At 34.0% G+C, this 18,172-nt stretch overlaps 2 long non-coding RNA genes across 4 annotated transcripts in view; one reads left to right on the top strand and one right to left on the bottom strand.

Moving 5' to 3' along the window:
* The window catches only part of LOC143248783 (uncharacterized), a 68,864-nt gene extending 68,323 nt beyond the window's left edge, over positions 1–541 (top strand). For all 3 annotated transcript variants that reach the window (XR_013027176.1, XR_013027178.1, XR_013027175.1), the window contains one exon: positions 292–541. This is a non-coding gene — a long non-coding RNA (uncharacterized LOC143248783). The remainder of the gene's footprint in view (positions 1–291) is intronic.
* LOC143248782 (uncharacterized) overlaps positions 1–18,172 on the bottom strand; it is a 53,930-nt gene that overhangs the window by 15,482 nt on the left and 20,276 nt on the right. The gene's annotated exons all lie outside the window — the stretch shown is intronic.

Genomic DNA, 18,172 nt, shown 5'->3' with positions numbered 1-18,172 from the left:
ATTTTCCTAACTGCTTACAATATGTTACAAAACTCAAGAATCAGTATGTGAATCTATACGTTAGCCAACATAATGAAAAATACGTATTTGTTCGACGTAATCATGACATCAAAGTAATATTTCATATTTTCTGTGAGATCTTACTTTGTTCGTGCAAAGTATGAAATTCTAAATATATAAAACGTCACAAATATTTAAAAATTCATACCATTAATACTGAATTATTTACAGAATGTTTATGTGACATTATTAATGTTGCAGTAACTTTTAAAACAAACTTTTCCATTTCAGGTATGACCACACATCCAATAAGGAAGTCCTCACTTGACCTACGAAAATCTGACTATACAGTTGTTCTGTCTTTATTCTGCTGCGTATTATTATAAATATTTTAATTGTTTCTAGTGTACTGGTCTTCATTCAATTTGTTTTTATCTTTCAGTGAAATAAATTCCATGATAAAAAATGATTGTTATAAATAGTGTTTAATAAACATTTTGTTTGAAATGACGAATGAAGAGAAAAATAAAACCAGGAAAAACTAATACAAATAAATTTCGATTAATTAATCCATAAACCTCATAAGAAAATTAATATTTAATACACTAATCGTGGTCGAGAACGCTAGCTGTAACTAAGAACTTTAGTATCACATAGTGTTTAATGAAAAAGTTAAAGAATTATTCTACATCTTTCTAAGGTACGTTAAGATTTTAACTATTGTAAAATGTTCAAATAGACTATTAAATGAAACTAAAAATTGAACTTTCCAAAACATTTAAAATATGTTTGTTAAATTTTCATTAAATATTGAAGAGAGGAAGAAATGAAATGTTTTATTTCACGTACTCTCTCTTTTTCTAAGCATTGAAAAATATGCTGTTAGGCACTGTCACTCTGTTTAATATTTGTAAGGCAAGGTTAAACCACACTACAGACTTGAACCTATATACTGATTTTTTCCATCACAACGCTGTCCCAGTTGTGATGAATGATATCCATTCTCTGAAATTTTTTATGTACATCGCAATAAATACTAACTAAATCATTCAACGTATCGTTCAGATGATGTTTATGTTACAACTGTTTCGTAAAGTCAGTACCGAAGATTGTTAAATCCCATGCAAGTCTTCTTGTGGTTTGATGAAATTATGTTCCTGGCAGCATACTTTCAACTGTTTCAGGAACACCCTAACAGTTTGGTAGCTCGATACCTAACAACTGCAATGAACAACGTAGAAGGTCCTCATAATCAAGGATAGTTGATTTCTGAAGACCTTAACATATAAAAAGCCGAAACTTCATCATAAGAGAAGAGAATATCTGATACACTTGAGGCTCTAACCGAGTATGTTGACAAATTTCACATTGTAAAATACCTTTCTTTAGCGTTGTTCTGTTACGTACGAGTAGTTTCAGAAAGAGTGCAGCACTATACACTTAATCAAATAGTTCCCCTTCTGGTCACTTCAATGTCAACATGGCTTCATGGAATGTTGTGACAATCACCACATTCCCTCCTAAGATAGAGACATTAACATTTATTTTGTGTGCTGTGTATATCACACTATAATCATACTGAAATATTTACATTAGAAATGTGCTCTCGACTGCCATGTTTATATGTTTAACCAATAATTATATGCAGTAACTCACTTGGTAAAGTGGAGAAGTTTAGAAAATTTTCCTCCTCTTGTGAATTTCATACCCAGTCACCTTTCACTGGAAGCATTGAAGACATCTGAGGTGACGCCATATTGAAAAGTTTCTGAACATGCTAGCATATCTATCAGGATGACATCACTATCCCTTGTTGACCTAGAGTTACGGTTTGCTGAATCAATGGTTTCTTTGCCAAAAAGCCTTTCAAGGGCTATTTGAAATGAGTCTGAGACAATGTTAGTTGATACATTGACATAACTTACTTAATCATTTGGGTACTCAGTTGTTACTTTTATCTGCTCCACATTTCTCTTGAATATGTTGACAACTTTATGAAGTAATTGTTTCTCATTCTGAAATATATGTGGGTTAATATCGGATACTAATAATTCCGTATTTTTTTAGCGAATACCTTACTGAAATTGTGTTACAATAGACTATATCTGCCATTTCTTCCTGAATGTAAAACGATAACACTGTCAAATGAACAAGTTCTAAGTAATCTATCATTTAACATGATACTGGAGGTGCTTGAGAAAGTATGATGTAGTATGATATCAACGGTGCGATACAAGAAAGTCAGTAGTTACTGCTTTTAGATTTTTTTTCTGATTGAATTAAATCTATGTCAATGTATTATTCTAATACTGGGTAATCACTGAAATAATTCCTCAAGCATATAACTATACACCAAAATGTTTGGGTAAAAATTCATCACAACCAGAAACAGTGCAACGTAATTTCTTTACACCTACAACTATAATTCACGTTGTCGATTCCGAAAAATGAATGTGTGGTATTTATTCATGTTAAATACATTCTTAACACACAACAGTTGCTGTCGTCCTAAAGTGTATTCACATGAAAATTCGATTTGAGACTTTTAAATATAATAAATTAATTCTCTTTTTAATACATTAAGCTATTAACAAAGGTTTGAAACACACAAGTATGACTGTTTTAAACTAATAATTCATTTATAATCTCATTATACTCTAAAAATAGGGATTTAAGCAAGATTATCCAGACTAGTTTAGATGGTTACGGTACTCAAATCGCAATCAGCGAGTCTCTGGTTTGAATCTCCCTCCTACCAAACACGCTTAATAATTCAGCTATGGTGTATTATAATATGACGATTAATCCCATATTCGTTGATTGAAGATAGATTGATCGATTGAGGATTGAAGATTCTACAAAATTAGAAAAGAACACAAAATAATTATAAATTTAAAAACATGTCATAATTAAATTTATTATTTTATTTCTATTGGTTTACTTTCAAGACTTTAGAACTATTAAAATTGAAACCTTTGACATTGTTTATACTGAGTACAACCACAAATTTGATAATTTGCCTTTTAGGGTTTGTTCTTCATTCACAAATTTCGAAGTTAAAGTGTCGTGAAAGCATACATAAATTTTTACTTCTGCTAAGAAGGCATTCCAGGTTTGTAATAATACTATTTCAACCACACTATGTTCGTCACATCCATTGCTCAGGACGCGATTGTCTGAAACCATGGATCTTTAGGCTGGGATACAATGATCTTCATAGCAGTCGAAACACTATTTATGTAACCCATTTGTTACCGCAAAGCTGGTTAAGCATGATCATAATTATACTTGTTACAATAAATTATATAAGTTATTATATAAGCGAGCAGATCAGGCCTGCTCTTTAGTTATCAGGTCAAGTACGACAATATAATTTTGTGGTCTGAATAATTACAAACTAAAATTGTCTGAAATTCCTTTGATGGATCATGCTGAAATGACGTCATAAAACGGCCGACATTGTCTGTTTGTTTGTTTTTGTACTTAGTTTTGATAGTAAGTGTTTATAAAATCATATCTAAATTTACTCCCCAAAAACTAAATACACTATAGTGGTATGATAGAGGTACCATTGAACACTTAGAATTAAGTGTTCGGCCTAATTTGTATATAATCTTATGACTATCGTGAAATCATAAACTCTGTGAACTATAAAGAAAGTCTGTTAAAGTTAGGTTTCAGCAATTAACAGATACTGATTTGGAAATAGATTAACCTCATTCTTTAATTAAAAATACGATTGCTTGATAGAGGGCACTTTTCAAAATTGCATCAATAATAGCTTAAAATAACCAATTTTTAAAGTGTATAGCTAAATTAAATTTTCTTTTTTTCATCTGGTGTGTATATATATTGTCCAAAAACTCCATTTCAATACATTTGTTAAACTATATTGTATTTGTGGTTGCAAAATTATGCAACTATACACACTTTAATTATCTTGCTGCAGTTCAGACTACCAGAAGTATTTTGTGCAATTTCTTCATAGTTTTTTGAATATCCACATTGTTCATCACCTTCCCAGCAGCACTCCTTCAAACAGGAGAGTCCATATTGATAGCAAAGGCAATTATCTTTGATAGATCATTTAGTGATACCAATGTAACCACAGTAGAAGTTCTGCATCTTGTTTAAAGCTTTTGGCTCATCAAAAAGAGACAGGAACCATGATCTTTAATGTCGAACTGGTCTGGAAACTTATAGCTAATGTCAACGTCTTTGCTTGTCATGATATGTGTTTAACGTGCTGTACAAATGATGCTGCACAACTTTATTATAGGTACAGCCTGCGTTTTAGTCAGGCGAAATTTGTATACCTGAAGACAAATTTTGTGCCAGGTATTGTATGTATTAGCTGCGGTACTGTCTCCTTGCCAACATACGATGAAATCTTAACCAATGAGAGCATGAACTACTGGCAATACAATGTGTACATTTGGTGGCCTGATAGTCTTTGCAACGTCACAATGTGATGAAAACGATTCATTCGACGCAAATCAAGGTTCTATTAATCCTACCACATGTGGAATATAGTGTGCCTAGAGACCCACAATCTATGTGTCTGATGACTTTACGGTTAGCTGAGGTGTTGCATGTTTAAAAATGCTCAGAAAATTTTCTATAAAGCAATTCAAGGTTTGGAATATCAATCAATTTCTGAACAGTGGCACAAAGACCATATAACAAAAATACCTTAACAAGAGAGAATTTTTAGTTATTGAAGGCTGTACAAAAGTGAGAAAAACTTGAAATAATTATTATCAGTACTTTAGGTTTATTAAAATTGGAGCCTTTAAGAATGTTCACACTGAGCCATAACCACAAATTTGATAACGTGCATTTTAGGGTTTCAACGCTATTATATTATTAAATTTCGTAATTGAAGCGTCATCAAAATATATATCAATTCTTACGTCTGATAAAAAGACATCTGAAACCCAATCTATCATTCAATTCGCCACTTTCACTGAAGTGTAACCCTAACACTAGACTGCACCAGACTTGAGAAAAGAAAATGTAGTTGTAATCTGAAGTAAAACTTCTTTCTTATGTTAATATTTTCCAAAACAGTTTCAGAAACATCATGTTGTGATATTTTTCTTCGAATATTTTCCCTCAACAACTTCAGTGAGAAAAACTATTTATGTTGCAATCTATTTTACCTTACGATTTCATAAGGATCTTACGATTAATTTGACAGAGTACTACAGTTTGTATACTGGAGATATTAAAAATACGATTCATATTGTAATTATTTCATGTTCTTATGAATGGAGGAGTTATAGATGGGACTTCGAAGGTATTCTTAATTATTACAAATGTGTTGATTTGACATCGGTTATTAAGCAAGAAGCAACACAACGAGTGACTTGCGCAAAGCAACTCGAGGACTATCTGTGCTTTGCCCACTAGAGATATCATAACCCGGTTTCTAGCGGTGTGAGTCCGTAGACATACCAGAGTGGGGTCACATGTCAGTGGGTAACTGAGTAAGTAATTTTATTTCAGATAAAACACGAAATATCCTTACAACACACGTTATACGTAATCATATATGTATTTATGCTGCCTTTAGGAAATCTTCCTTGTTCTGTTACTAAACTCGAAATTTCTCAAATATATGACTATTTTTTATCTTTTGGACTTCGTATCTTAGACACGTTCTGAGTTAGATTGGCATTTAATGACCCCATTATAGTAATTTTAATATCATAATCAGCGTACCAATTGAATAAATTACAACCACAAATATGTTTCTCAACTTTAATGGACCGCAACTTCCTGTTGAATGAGAAACCGTTTCGTTTTCTGTACTGAGGTCTTCTTCATAAGTACTACGCACCTTTCAAAACTTATGCGTGTACAAGCACATCGAAGAAATGTGATATTCAATACAAACTGTATATTGCTTTAAATATTTAGATTGTCATAACACGCTCTCGTAAAAAACAAACAAACAAAAATATGCAGTTCTTAATTGTTTGTACACACCTTTCATTAAACAAACGAACTCGAGCGAGATGCATATTTGTGAAAGTACCAGTCCACAGAAAAAAGTGTACACATCCACATGGCCGTAATATTACAAGCGACATTGGATTTATCTATTAGGTTGAGGAATAATTCGTGAGCGTTTTTAAATAATTTCATTCAAGCATTACATGCAAGACTATACAATACTTCAATGCATGAACACATTACACCCAAAACATTTATTATGATACTTTATTTCATGTAATACCTAGGTATATAGTATGCATTGTTGTAAACGAAATTGCAAGAAATTAAATGCTTGTTTGTTTGTTTTGGAATTTCGCACAAAGCTACTCGAGGGTTATCTGCGCTAGCCATCCCTAATTTAGCAGTGTAAGACTAGAGAGAAGGCAGCTAGTCATCACCACCCACCGCCAACTCTTGGGCTACTCTTTTACCAACGAAAAGTGGGATTGACCGTCACATTATAACGCCCCCACGACTGGGAGGGCGAGCATGTTTGGCGCGACTGGGGCGCGAACACGCGACCCTCAGATTACGAAGCGCACGCTTTAACGCGCTAGGCCATGCCAGGCTTCCGAAATTAAATGCGAAAAGCAGATGGTGTCGAAAATGCTCGATTTTGTCCACTTAACAGTCCATTTAATGAGCTGAAAATGAAAGCAAAAATTAAAGACATGAAAATCAAACACACCATCTATTAGAGCAAAAAAATTATCTACCAAATGACATGAAATATTTTGCGAAAGCGTTTCATTTATGAATATATTTGTTTAACTTGAAAAAACGCTCACGAATTTTTCCTCAACCCAATATAAAATCTGATACGGAAAACTTGAATGGATGCAGTTTTCAATTTGTACCAGACGTTTTAAAAGTTTTTATAAAGCCTCTACAAGGCTCAGCTAATTTGAACGTCCACTTTCAGGTTCTTGTTTCCTTTGTTATAAAGCAGATAATTTTACTATGGGTTAATGTCGTTCTCCTCACCGCAGTAGCCGAAACCAGATATCTTTTAGTGTAAGAAGCTACCACCCAACTACACAAGTGAACCCCACAGTATATCTTCTGTCCTTTTAAGGTATTGATTGGTGTTACACAGTGTTTGCCGTCACAAACCATTCTTTCACATTTATATTTTTATTACATTTACCTTTTATTAACCCAAATCTACGTAATGAGTTATATGGGCTTTGTCACCGAACGGAGTAGAAGCCCTGGTTTTAACGTTACAATTTCCTAAACTCACTGGTTTCTCACAGAGTTGCTATTCTTAATAAGAAATGTTAGTCGGATTTCCCGAAAGCACTGGATTGTACCCTGAAAGATGCTATACCAATATTAAACTGGTTGCACTAGACTGTGCCCAAAAAGGCACTGCACCAATATTGAACTGGTACTTCTAGACCATAACCTGAAAGTTAATACACCAATTGTAACTGTTAAGAGTATCCTGAAAGCTAATATTTGATCCGTCCTAATAACTGTTACTCAAACTGCAAACTGGTTAGGTTTCACTGTGTCCAAAAGATTAATATATTTTATAGTATATATAATTTATTTTAATAGCTGATATAAACACATTCTGTATCGTGAAAGATATTATGATTTAAAGACATGTATAGAAACCTTTCTCAAATTTTACCATATGAAACTAAACAGACGTCACAGTGTCCTGAATTACGTCATCGCAATTAAAACAAACGATTCTTTACTAAAATTTAAGGCTGCCATACAATACAAAACAAAGAGAAGCATTTCCCTAACGTTGCCTTTATAAACGAAACAATGATTACATTGATTTTACAAAATCTACTCAACTACGTGAATCAAATTTTTACTGGTGGGTGAAATGGAAGATTTATTGTTTGAAGTTCCTCTAATAATAACCATCTAGAAAAACATGACATTTTTCCCATATTAGGTTTATCACGATATATTTCAATTACAGCATAACCAGGCAGAACTCTCTTTTGAGTCTTCCTGCAATGAACTGGCTTTTCAACTCCACAAATATTGAATCATGTTGTAAAACTAATAATTTCAGTTAATGTATTCAAAAATGAAAAAAGTGTGAACTTTATGGATTTGTTTAAAATTGGTTTCAGTTGCAACTTTTTTGTTGATTTATCTGTGACAAGACACAAACTTTTATAATTCTAGTCATTATAGAAAATTATTCAGCAGGAAAACTCTTTAGTTGTTTCTTTGTTTTGTTTGTTTGTTTTGAATTTCACCCAAAGCTACACGATGGCTGTCTGCGCTAGCCGTCTCTAATATAGCAGTGTAATTAATACTAGAGGGAAGGCAGTTAGTTATCACCATCCCCCGCTAACTCTTGGGCTGCTGTTTTACAAACGAATAGTGGGATTGACTATAACATTATAACGCTTCCACGTTCAAAAGGCGAGCATATGTGGTTTAATGGAATTCGAACCTGCGACCCAAAGATTAAGAGTCGAACACCTTAACCCACCTGGCCATGCCGGGCCATTACATAAGTACTTTTAGAACTATGAGCCAGTCTCAAACAAATCACGGGAGATGATATTTTGGCATTTTCATTGGGAGTTCACAATCCTATTCATCCCGTTATTACTGTTATTGAATATTTATTATCTTAAAAGTTAACTACTTTCAGAGATAGTGCTACGTCATTACATAAAATAAAAGAAATCTATTGAATTTTTTATGACACAAAATACATTCCGCGTGGCAAGAGAGCACACAACATCTTTTTTAGCTCGGACTATCTGGATGATTGCAATGTTCATAACCAAGACAAAGAATGGTTTCTTCAGCTTCAAGTAAGTAAATTTTAATTTGTTGTCCTATCCAATATGTAAGAAATCATTGTGGTAGCGACGTTATTTAACATTTAACAGAGTAAGAATCTATATATTATAAGTAGAGTCGGTTACAAACCTGGTGACTTTTATGAGAATCGAAAAGTCATTACAGTAAGTAGTTGAATTTCTAAAGTAAATAAAAACATAAGATAAATGAAGAAGAAATGACGTTTCATTTTTCCAGAGGGTAACTGTCTAAAACTCTGTTGTGGTAACACCCAAATCACTCCATATTCCCTTCAACTTTCCAAATGTTGACTGAAAACTATCCTATAGAAAATGTATTTGTGACCGTCTCAGACGGTAAAATAAGCATACACAATAGCATATAGTATCTTCCATTTGTCATTGTTCTACCGATTTACCACAAAGAAAGTAATGCAACATTTTGACATCAGTGCAGAGATGATTATGCCAGTTCTTCTCCCTTTTAGCCTTGGCAAGTAATATTTCCATATTCTTCAGGAAGTTGTCCCAGAATTCAAAATTAGCTAACTGTTGTTTATCCCACTGTGCGAGTAGTTTCGGTTCTGTCATAGTTGTATCAGAAGCAGCAATCTGTGAAGAGAGATAGTCATTCTCTGAGAAAGTCTCCTGTACCTCACAAAGATGACAGTTAACATCTGTTAACTTGCCACTCAAATAATGTTTATGTTACAACAATTACAAGAAGTCAGTAACGAAGATCTGCATTAGATCCTCAAATACCATTGTAAGTCCTCTTCTAGTTTGGTGAAATTTCTTTACCGACAGCATACTCTCAACTGTTTCAGGATCAACCCAGCAAATTGGTAGCTCAATACCACAAAACTGCAATGAACATCGTAGAAGGTTCTCATATCTAAGAATAGTTGATTTCGGAAGACTTTACCATATGAAAAGTAGAAACGTCATCATAACAAAAGAGAATATCTGATGCACATAAGGTTCTAATTGAATATGTTGACAAATTTTACTTTATGAAAGACCTTAGTTGGGTTTTGTTCTCTTTGGTACGAATAGAAATACCATTAACTTCAGAAACAGTTCACTATACACTTAATCAAATAGTCTTCTTCTGGTCACTTCAATACCAAGGTTGCTTCAGATAAAGCAGTAACAGTCACCACATGCCCTCATATCATAAATATATAGCCATCTAATTTGTGTATTGTGTATATCACAGTGAAATGATATAAATATTTGCTGGAAATATGTGCCCTGGACTTCCGTATCCATAAATTAGACAATCAACTATATACAGTATTTAACTTTGTAGCTCACTTGGTAGAGGAATTTTCTTCTCTTGTTACACACCTCAGTGAATTTCATACTCTGTCAACGTGTATTGTCAGAAATTGAATGGATCTGTGATAATACCGGATTGAAAGGATTCTGTACTCACAAATATATCTCTCAAGCTGGCATTGCTCCGTAGTATCTTATTTTGATCTCTAATCAGGATTTTGTTTGTCAAAAAGCCCTTCAACAGTTTGAAAGCAAATATTTTATTCAACTTTTCCTTTACAGATAATGATCTGGTTAGCTAGACAGTACCAGGATTTACGGCCCTATTAACCAGATATACCTTTTAGTACTAGCATTTAAAGAAGAATCGCTATTCCAGCTTCCAGTTTCGTCCTTAACTCTCAGTAACAGTTCTTTCTACATTTTGTATCTCCGAGATGTGTGGGTTTGGTAACAAAATATATGAAATTCTAGATTCTTTGCAAGTATATTTTTTCCATAAGTGAGCATTTGAACAAAAATTTCATCATAGTAGTTGCAGCATTCAACACTTATTCATCACCACCTGGCGGCTTCATGTTCAACTATGAGAGGGTTATGCCTTTTTTTTATTTTCTAGTTTTCCACAAGTGAAACAGACGAGAGATAACATGTCTAAACCTACAAGTATAATTCATGTTATATGCCACAAAATGTCTGAAGTTATGGTATTTATTTATCATATAATACATTTTTAACATACAAAAGTTACTGTCGTCTTAAAGAGTATTCATTCGAGAAAACAATCTCAGACTGTTAAAAAGAATCGGGTAATAAGGTTTCAAGAGCAGAATATAGGCTGTTTTAAACCAACAGAAGACTCTGATCATAGAAATTGAGGCAGTAAGGTGATCTAGATTTTTGACCAGAGGGTTAAGGAACTCGAATCGAAATCTGATGGTCACTGGTTCAAGTCTCTGTACCATTACACATGCTCGCCAGTTCAGCCGTAGGAGCGTTACAGTATTGTAATGAATCCCACAATTCGTTAGTGAAAGAATAGCCCAATTAAAGGTGGTGAATGGTGATGCCTAACTGCCTTTCCTCCCGTGTGATGCAAATATTATCTAATTATCTTATGTTTGTGTTCCAAGTTTTGTATTTTAAATAAAAATTCTACTGTAAAAAACAAGTATTTTAAGTGAATTTTAACTCTGATAACATGACACATTCTATATAACATAAATCCTCGAAATATATTTAAATCTATATATAATTTTTCTTTGAACAATGTTATTTAATTATTAACCACCATCCCCTAAATATATATTTCTACACTCACACAAGTTTACTCTCAAAGTATTTTGTTTCTTAAACTTCACTGATATTAGTAGAGTCAGAATATTTTCTCAAGGGTAAATGAAAATTTGAGATTTAAAACAATTTCTGAACAGTGGCACTAAGACTATATAACAAAAATACGTGAAAAACAGAGAGTTTGTAATTGTTGAAAATTGTACAAAATTAAGAAAAACTCAAAATAATTATTAATTTACTATTACGTCACAATTAAATCTCATAAATTATTTCTATTGCTTTAGTTTCTACTCTGTAAGCCAGTTAAAACTGAAACCTTTGACAAAGTTTGCACTGATTCATAATCATCTGTTTGATGACGTGCCTAGTGCTATCATATTCTTAAATTTCGTAGTTAAAGTATGGTGGAAACATAGAGAAATTCTTAATTGTGCTAAGAAGGCATTTGAAGCCCAATCTATCATTCGATTCACTACTTTTACAGAGTGATGTCCCTAATATCTGCACCTAACTAGAGAAAAAAAATGTTGTAATCTGATGAAACTTTTTATATCAATATTTAATGAAGGAGAGTGAAAATTAATCTTACAAACCGAGACATTTCAGTAATTAACAAAACCGAAGTGGTAGCGCTAAAGAATGGTACAAAATTATTGAAGTGGTAACACTAGACCGTACCCTGAAAGATGCTACACCATTATTCAACTGGTAAAACTAGACTGTTCTCTAAAAGACACTGAATCAATATTGAATTGGTAGTACTAGACTATACTTTGAAAGTTAATACACTAATTGTAACTCTGAAGACTAACACATAACATGAAACTAAGATTTGACCTATCCTAACGACTGCTACTCTAACTCAAAACTAGTTAGGTTTCACCGTGTTCTGAAGGTTACTCTTTTTATAATACATACAGTGCTTTAGTAATTGACATAAACACATTTTGTGTCTTACAAAATAATACATCTTAAAGACTTGTATAGAACACAATTCTTGAAGCCTATCATATGAAACTTAAAAGACATAACAGCGTCCTGAATTCTGTCGTCGCAATTAAAACAAACGTTATAATGTTACGGTCAATCCCACTATACGTTGGTTAAAGAGTAGCTCAAGAGTTGGCGGTGGATAACGATGACTAGCTGCTTTCTCGCTTGTCTTACATTGCTAAATTAGAGACGGCTAGCGCAGATAGCCTCATATCGCTTTGCAGATAATTTAAAACAAACAAACAAATTTCACTCGATAACATTAACCCTTTCTTTAAATACTAATTCAATAGTAAAATATTTTACCGAAAAAATGTTCGTACAAATATAAATTTTGGTTCGATTTTTATCGCTTTTAAAATAAACAATAGTTATAAGATAAAAGCGACGTTAAGAAATAAAATAATCTTCGTTTTCTTTGTCTTTTCCAGAAACTTGACAGGAAACCACATCCTACTTACCAAGCGAAATGAAACAACGCGAAATAATTCCGTTTCAAGAGGTTTACTTTTTTTTGCGCACTAATACCAAGAACATTAATGATTGGTTGAAACTAACTGCTAAATAATTCCTTACATGCATTTTATTAAATGTAAGAAAGATATATTTAATAACAATAACTTACATTGTGCGCCCTGGTAAATACGTTACTTATCCACGTTAGAATTTGACTGTTTATTTTTTGTTACGATTTAGAGAAAAAAAAAACTCTTCGTAAAGTATATTTTAAAAGTATACCAAATTATTTCTCACTCAATCGACTGGGACTTCATTTTCTAATCCTCAGAAGTTTCTCCTTGTCCTGAAGTGGAGCCGAAGCAACTTACAATCGATAAGGACCTGCATATTTTGAATCCTACAGATTCCTTTCGGTTGCATATTAAATTGATTTATATCATTCTGTAAAAAGAGCTACGCGTATCCCATGTATAGGAAGTCTGGCTTTTCCAAAAGCGCACAGTTACATAACTTTAGCATGATGCTGTTATCGTGAAGTTTAACTCACGATTGCCAAATAAAATTATTTACAAAGTAGTTAAGCAGTTGGTAAAACGAGATATTTTTAAGTCATGTTTGTGTTACGCTAACTGCCTCTTATATCTTCTTGTTTCACTAATTCATATAGATTTCAGTAACCCTGAAGGACTGTAGGGAAGTATCGTGGTATCATCAGGTACGTTTCGAATCATCATGTATGAACAGAACTTTAACCTCACCTTGCCGAAACGTAGCGATTCGTCACATCCACTGAAGCAAAAACTGCTAGTACACGTTTCTAAGCCAATGCAACAGTTAGATTATGTTTTAAAAATCCATTATTAAGAAGCACGTTTGTTTGCTTTGTTTTGAATTTCGCGCAAAGTTACACGAGGACTATCTGCGCTAGCTGTCCCTAATTTAGCAGTGTTAGACTAGAGGGAAGATAGCTAGTCATCATCACCCACCGTCAACTCGTGGGCTATTCTTTTATCAACGAATAGTGAGATTGTCCGTCACATTATAACGCTCCCACGGCTGAAAGGACGAGCATGTTTGGTGCGATAGGGATTCGAACCCGCGACCCTCAGATTACTAGTCGAACGCCCTAACCCACCTGGTCATGCCGGGTCTAAGAAGCATTGAGAAGACGGAATCCTTTTGCAAATCCGGCGTGGCTTTAGTTTGTGTGGAGAGTCTGTTTCAGCTGAGATCGTTTCTACCTCTAGATTTAAACGTAACACCTAACACATAGTTTCTGCTTAAGCGTGTACTGTAACATGCTAAAATACTTCTTTAAGAGCATTATACAAAAAGAGAAAAAGGAATGCACCGTTTCTTTATGTTGTACGTATTAGCAGAGACGGAAAACAGTGGCACAGTATGGTCAAGTGGTTAGAGCGCTCGACTCGCAATCTTAAGGTCGCGGATTCGAATTCTCATCACACCAAACCTGCTCGCCCTCTCAGCCGTAGAGGCGTTATAGTGTTACAGTCATCCCACTATTCGTTGGTAAAAGAGTAGCCCAAGAGTTGGCGGTGAGTGGTGATGACTAACTGTTTTCTTTATAGTCTTACACTACTAAATTACGGACGGCTAACGCAGAAAGCCCTCGTGTAGCTTTGCGCGAAATTAAAAACAAACATTAATGAAAGACAGCTGGGTCAGCACTTGATGGGTTTACTAAGTGTCGTAACAGAAGATTCTGTAAAACAATAATACAATGAGTAGGCGTACACTACGACATATTCATTTTTTACACCGTAAGTACTGTTAAGTATTCCTAGTTAAAGGATCAATGCACTATTGTCATTACAGGAGTTAATTTTCTTGTGTTTATGTTTGTTATATTGTTTTCTTTATGATGTATATTATTTTAAATTAGATGTAATCCGTATTGCCTTATAAGTTTTATTTTGGCTGCTCTTTTCTCATCGTAAATCTTCAACCATTAAAATACATAATTCTTAAATACTTTTATTGAAATAAAAGTAAGAAACAGAATAATTTTCAGTTTCTCCGAATTAAAAGAGTGTAGCGAAAATAAAATAGGTTGAGATGAACATAAAATAGTTTAGTAAGACAAGAATTTAATATTGATTAGAACTTAAGTTTTCTTTGACAGGATTGGTCGATATGTTGTCTGATGTATTTGTCACGTTCCGTGTTAGCCGGTGTTCCGCAAACGAAGGTACGTTCGTTTTCTTTGTCGTGTTTCAACAATCATAAACTTTCCGTATGTACTGACTGATCTCGTGCGTTTTGTTCTCCGTCTTTGCTTTTCTGTTTTATCTGCAACCGACGCAAAACATTTGCTAAATTACTTTAAGAGCACAGTCTCGTTATAAAGTAAACTTATGCTTTGTTTTGCGAGCTTTCCTTCACTGACATGCTTCGGTTCTCTATAACCTCGCTCGATTTTCTATTTCTAAAAAAGAAACCTCTAGAAAGGCTACAAAAATTAGCATTACTGAACGTGTTTACGAGTCTCTTCCTTGTTTCTGTTCTCTGAATTAAGAAAAAAAAAAGGCAACTTGGTCTTGTACTCGTAACAACGTACATCTGTATTTTACGGCAGTTTGGTGGGTTGTGCTTGTACTCGTAACAACGTACATCTGTATTTTACGGCAGTTTGGTGCGTTGGGCTTGTACTCGTAACAACGTACATTTGTATTTTTATGGCAACTTGGTGCGTTGAGCTTGAATTCGTAACAACGTACAACTGTATTTTTATGGCAACTTGGTGCGTTGAGCATGAATTCGTAACAACGTAAAACTGTATTTTTATGGCAACTTGGTGCGTTGGGCTTGTACTCGTAACAACGTACATCTGTATTTTTCACGAAACTGAGATTTAGTTCACAGATAACCATTCACTGCAGAGTTATGCAAAAATCTGTCAGTGATCCTATTAATATCGTAATTTTTAATTGTGTGCAAACGAATAGGAATTTCCCCACTAAAGGTTGTTTTAACGCAGTATAAAAACATTAATTCCGTGAACTGAAAAAAAAACCAGAACCAAGACGCTTCATTGCTTCAGTATTTTGTGCAAAGCTACTCGAGGGCTATCTTCGCTGGTCATCCCTGATTTAGCAGTGTAAGGCTAGAGGGAAAGCAGCTAGTCATCACCACCCACAACCAACTTTTGGGCTACTCTTTTACCATCGAATATTTGGATTGACGGTAACATTATAACGCCACCACGGCTGAAAGGGCAAGCATATTACGATTCGAGTGCCTTAACTACCTGGCCGTGATGGGCCATTCACTGCTTCAGCCAAACTTCCTCGGTTAGTAAGAAAACAAAAAGATAGTTCAAGAAGAAAGTAGGACATAGTGTGTCGCGCAGATAGCCCTCGTGTAGCTTTGCGCGAGATTCAAAAACAAAAAACAATCAAACAATAGTGTGTCTGTTACAGTGTCGCACATTCACACGAAATTTAGTTCAACTGAAGGCAAAAGATTGGTTGTCATAGATTGCGTTAAACTTAAAAACGTGAAACCCCCCTATTTTGTTAATCACACGAAAGTGAAACATCTCAAAAGTATTTAAATGTTACCGGAATAAAAATAGCATCGATTCCCTCGTGACATAGATAGGCTCTACTGAGTTCAGAGAAAGTAGTAGACAAATATGCAGAGAGGTGAATAAATATAAGACGTTAAATGTTTTATATAAAAACACGATAATTATCATGTTATCCAAAGAGTTATTGACATGCATAATTCTGAGTAAAATTTAGTAATCTCTTCTTCTGATTAATGCTTTATTAAATATTTAGCTTAAACAAATAAAAGACATCGGCTTACGTGATATTCTTTTTCCTGCTTTGTTGTTGAAACTTTTAAGAAAAAACGATAAGAAAAATCGTAAGGTACAAAACAGTAATTATATGGCAACATCAGTCCAACTTACGAACTTCATTGCGTTGTAGTATTAATTTTAATGAAAGTAGTTGCATAATTACCATAAATAATTTTTAAGTACATTTTGTTTCTGCTCGTTCTGCATTTTGAAAAAAAACACGACTGTTTCATCATAAGTTTAATGCGTGTGGTATGGTTTAAAAAGTTCATAAAACGCGAGTGTTAAATTTAGTTATTATTTTTAGAAGTGATAGTTTATCGTTGGCTTCTTTACGTAACTATATACGAAACATACGTTATATAGCTCAATAGCTGCGAATTTGGGATTATTATGTCATTGTGTTGTGTTGTTGTTGTTGTTGTTGTTTTGAATGAAGCACAAAGCTACACAATGGGCTATCTGCGCACTGCCCATCACGGGTATCGAAACCCAGTTTTTACCGTTGTAAGTCCACAGACATACCGCTGAGCCACTGGGGCTTGCGTTGTGTTACTAAAAGCTGTTATGTTTTTCTCAATGTTTCAATTCAGTATTATTGTATTATAATATATAGTAGTTTGTGAAACTTTCTAGAACTCTGTTGGAGTATAGTCACACGTTGAAAATTTAGTTGGTAAAATAGTTATATATAAAATGCGTGATTGTGAGCCGAACCATAAAGGATGTATAATGGCGATTTTAAAATGGAATTATATTAAATCGTATTGTAATAACAGAGTAAAGAAGAAGAATTAAAGTTTTCCAGCTCTGGATATAACTGTGTAACGAATGTTGGTATATGTGTTCGACTTGTTTAAATATATTATTTTAAACCAAGTAGACTGTTTGTTCTTCCTTTATTGCTGAAACTTGTCACCAACTAACCATAGACACCTATTGTAAAGAACCAGGCCTGTACACAAAACTTTACAATGTATTTTGTTTGGCCTTCTCAAAACAATGAATCGAGTAGGATATTTTGTTAGCGTGCATGGACTTCATTAAAAATACACTGTTAATGAAGATGTAATCTCTTTAACACGTCTTTCTCGCAAATATTCTTAATAATACTTATCTCTGTTCTATATTCATTCACTCACTTAATGATAAAGATGATGGAATGGATTTAGTCTCTTTCGCCTATGGTGTAGTTTCTTATACAAATTAGTTACAACTATTTATCCTCTCACAGTTGCGACTAAAGGTGTGAGAGAATTGTGTTCAAAACTGAAATACGCGTCCCATGAAAAGTAAAACTTTGATGTTTTACTACACGAGGGCTATCTGCGCTAGCCGTCCCTAATTTTGCAGTGTAAGACAACAGGGAAAGCAGCTAGTCATCACCACCCACCGCCAACTCTTGGGCTACTCTTTTACCAACGAATAATGGGATTGACCGTCGTATTATAACGCCCCCACGGCTGATAGGGCGAGCATGTTTGGTGCGACGGGAATTAATAAAACCCCGTTTAAGATAATTCAGCAA

The sequence above is a fragment of the Tachypleus tridentatus genome, chromosome 4 (assembly GCF_004210375.1).
Source record: "Tachypleus tridentatus isolate NWPU-2018 chromosome 4, ASM421037v1, whole genome shotgun sequence".
Taxonomy (NCBI): Eukaryota; Metazoa; Arthropoda; class Merostomata; order Xiphosura; family Limulidae; genus Tachypleus; species Tachypleus tridentatus.
Note: the sequence above shows the minus strand (reverse complement) of the source record. Positions and strands in the feature narration are given on the sequence as shown.